Source organism: Humulus lupulus, chromosome 2, assembly GCF_963169125.1.
Source record: "Humulus lupulus chromosome 2, drHumLupu1.1, whole genome shotgun sequence".
NCBI lineage: Eukaryota > Viridiplantae > Streptophyta > Magnoliopsida > Rosales > Cannabaceae > Humulus > Humulus lupulus.
The window spans coordinates 158,421,990-158,425,561 of NC_084794.1; positions in this window are offsets into that span (position 1 = coordinate 158,421,990).

Below are 3,572 nucleotides of genomic sequence, written 5' to 3' on the forward strand. Positions count from 1 at the left end.
CTTTGGAAATAAGGAAATGATTGAACAAGGAAACAATTGAAATAGGGAAATTAACTATAGTAGTTTCGGATTTCACAAGAAAAAAATAAACAAGGACAAAGAACTCAAACACGACTAGATGATGAATAATTTTTGTTTTTTTTTTTTTGATTTCAGAATTGAAAAACGAATTGAATAGAAAACACAAATGAAAAAGGATAGGCCAAACCGGATGATCCTAAGCTCTGATACCAACTGATACGAACCACACCAACATTGTGATGAAACCCGACACCAAATATGGAACAGCCACCAAGAACATACGAGATTGGAATGGAACCGCGACCCAATGCTTAGCCAAGCACGAACCTTGGTATGAGGAAGACGCCACAAACGGGGATGGAATCCGTTTGATAAGTCAGGATGAACGCCACAAGGAATCTCCTTGATAAGTTCAAAAGTTTCTTCAAGAACTCAAGAAGAAATAAACTCACAATTTCATTCAAGATAATCTGATTTTTCCAAATGTTTTCAAGGCATTATATAGCCGAAAATTACATCAAGACAAGCCCCTTTGTCTTCCTAAAAACCGAAAATTAAAGACAACCTTTTGTCTTCCTAATGAAAACTAAAATTAAAGACAAGCCTTTTGTCTTCCTAATAAAAACCGAAAAATAAAGAAAAAGGACTCTTGGACTCACACAAGTCAAGTGTTTGACTTTTCACAAAATAAACAAAGACTAAATAAAAATATAAGATGACAAAATACAATAAGACTAATCAAGCTCCTAAACTGAGGCTTTTGGCTCGCGCCCTCGTCACCAGGCCAACTGGAACTAGACTTGGATCTTTAGTCTTGGTGTCCTCATCATGAATGAATATATATTGTGATGGCATGCTTATTAGCATTGCATATGTTTGTTATCTGATGATCTTGGACTGTCAGGCGGCAAGAGGTATAGTTATTACTTACCTAACGGCTAATTTGATCTCTGTAGGGTGATTTGAGTGTCGGCATGAATCCTCGTAGGTCAGAGAGATTGGATGGCCAAGAGTTGCAAGCCAGTGAAGGGAATGACCAGGGCCAGACCCCACCGCCAGCTCCAGAAAACTGGCAACAAGTGCTTGCTGACATGCAAGTGAGGTTAGAAAAGCGGGAAGAAGAGATACGGCTCTAGAGACAGCAATAGGTTCCAGCAGAGAACCTACAGGCCATGGTACTTGCAGTGTCACAGCTAGAGGTACCGGCAGTTGTACAGCCCCAGGTAGGGGAAGAGAGGTGGGAACCCCTGTATGAGAGGTTTAGGAAGGAAAACCCTCCAGTTTTTTAGGTTAGTTCTGATCCACTGAAGGTTGAGCAGTGGATAACCACTCTCCTAGACTTTTTGAGGGTAGGTGGTAATGAGAGAGTGGCCTGTGCCACTTATATGTTTCAGGAGGATGCCCGAATATGGTGGGAGGTGGTATCCCAGACTAGAGCAGTTACCACCATGGAGTGGGAAGAATTTAGAACCTTATTCAACGAGAAATACTACAATGATGCAGTTAATACTGCAAAGGCTGAGGAGTTTAGCAGGTTACTTCAGGGTAACATGACAGTGACCGAGTATGCCCTAAAGTTCGACAGATTAGCAAAGTTTGTCAGGGATCTGGTGCCCACTATGGGACTAGAAGAGCGAGGTTTCTTCAGGGGCTACAGCCTATGATAACTCGGGACGTTCATATTACTTCTGTGCCGGGAGTAACTACCTATGCACAGGCTGTGGAGAAGGCGCTTACAGCTGAGAGCACTGAGAACAAGAAATGGCGTGATAATGCAACCAAAAGCGATTCTAGGAGGCTGGGACCTCCATTTCCAGGTTTTGGAAGGGGTGGAGGCCCCAGTGATCAGAAAAGGAAGACCCCATACATAGTTTTAGCTTCAGGGCCAGATAGGAGGCCACGAGGTATACAGATGGGCTGCCAGAGTGGTGGTGAGACATGGAGGGCATTCCCATAGTGTCCTAGGTGCAGGAGGCGCCATGTTGGGGAATGCTGGGCGAAGGCCTATTTTTTATGGCAGTACGGGGCACTTGAAGAAAGATTGATCGAGAGCTAGAAAGGAGGAACCGAAGAAAGTGGACAGCCTGACGCCAGCTCGGGTGTTCACTTTGACCCAGACAGAGGCCAAGGCTAGTCCTTCGGTCGTTACAGGTTAGCTTTCTAGTGCTAGAACCTTTTATACTGCTCTTATTGATTTGGGTGCTATGCATTCCTTTATTTCTAGTAGGATTATAGATGGGTTATGTAGACCTTGTGATTTCTATTCTGTGGGGTTTGGTACAATATTTCCTACTGGGAGTTAGTGATATCCAGAAGATGGATTAGGTCACTACCAGTTACAGTGGATGGCAGGGAGTTATCAGTTGACTTGGTGGAGTTGGAGATGATCGATTCTGACATAATTCCTGGTATGGATTGGCTAGAGAAGTATGGGACATCGATAGATTGTAGGAAGAAAATGGTAACCTTTGAGCCAGAGGGTGAGGACCCCTTTGTTTTTGTTGGCACTATGCATGGACCCCGTATACCTATGATATCAGTTCTTAGAGCTAGAGACTTGTTGCAAGGGGATGCATAAGGTTCTTAGCTAGTGTGGTGGATACCACTCGGGTAGTGACAGTGGGACCAGAACAAACTCGGTTAGTCTATGAGTTTCTGGATGTGTTTCTAGAGGATCTGCCAGGGTTACCTCCACACGGGGAGATTGAGTTTGTGATTGAATTGGCACCAGGGACAGAGCTAGTGTCTAGGGCACCTTACAGAATGGCTCCAGCAGAGCTGAAGGAACTGAAGGTTCAACTACAGGAGTTACTGGACTTGGGTTTTATCAGGCCCAGCTTCTCTCCATAGGGCGCACCGGTTCTCTTGTGAAAAAGAAAGATAGTTCTCTAAGGATGTGCATCGATTACAGAGAACTGAATGAGTTGACTATCAAGAACAGATATCCTTTGCCAAGGATTGATGATTTGTTTGACTAGTTGCAGGGTAGAACGGTATTCTTTGAGATAGATCTTCGATCTGGCTATCACCAGCTGAGGATTAGAGAGGAGGATATACCGAAGACAGCTTTTCACACCAAGTACGGGCATTATGAGTTCTTGGTGATGTCATTTGGGTTGACTAATGCCCCGACAACATTTATGGATTTGATGAACAGAGTGTTCAAGGATTACCTGGACGAGTTTGTGATCGTCTTCATTAATGATATATTGATATACTCCCGAACAGAGACAGTGCCCGAGACAGAGATATATTGGTATTATAGAGGTTGAGAGAACACAGGCTGTATGCGAAGTTCAAGAAATGCGAGTTTTGGTTGCCAAAGGTGACTTTCTTGGGTCACATAGTCAGTAAAGATTTTAATGTGAATGAAGCGAATATTGAAGCGGTCAGAGATTGGCCAAGACCAAAGAATTCTTCAAAGATCAGGAGTTTCTTGGGTTTGGCGGGGTATTACAGACGCTTTGTGGAAGGGTTCTCCAAGGTTGCGTCATCATTGACAGAGTTGACACGCAAGAATCAGAAATTTGTTTGATCGGACAAGTGTGAAG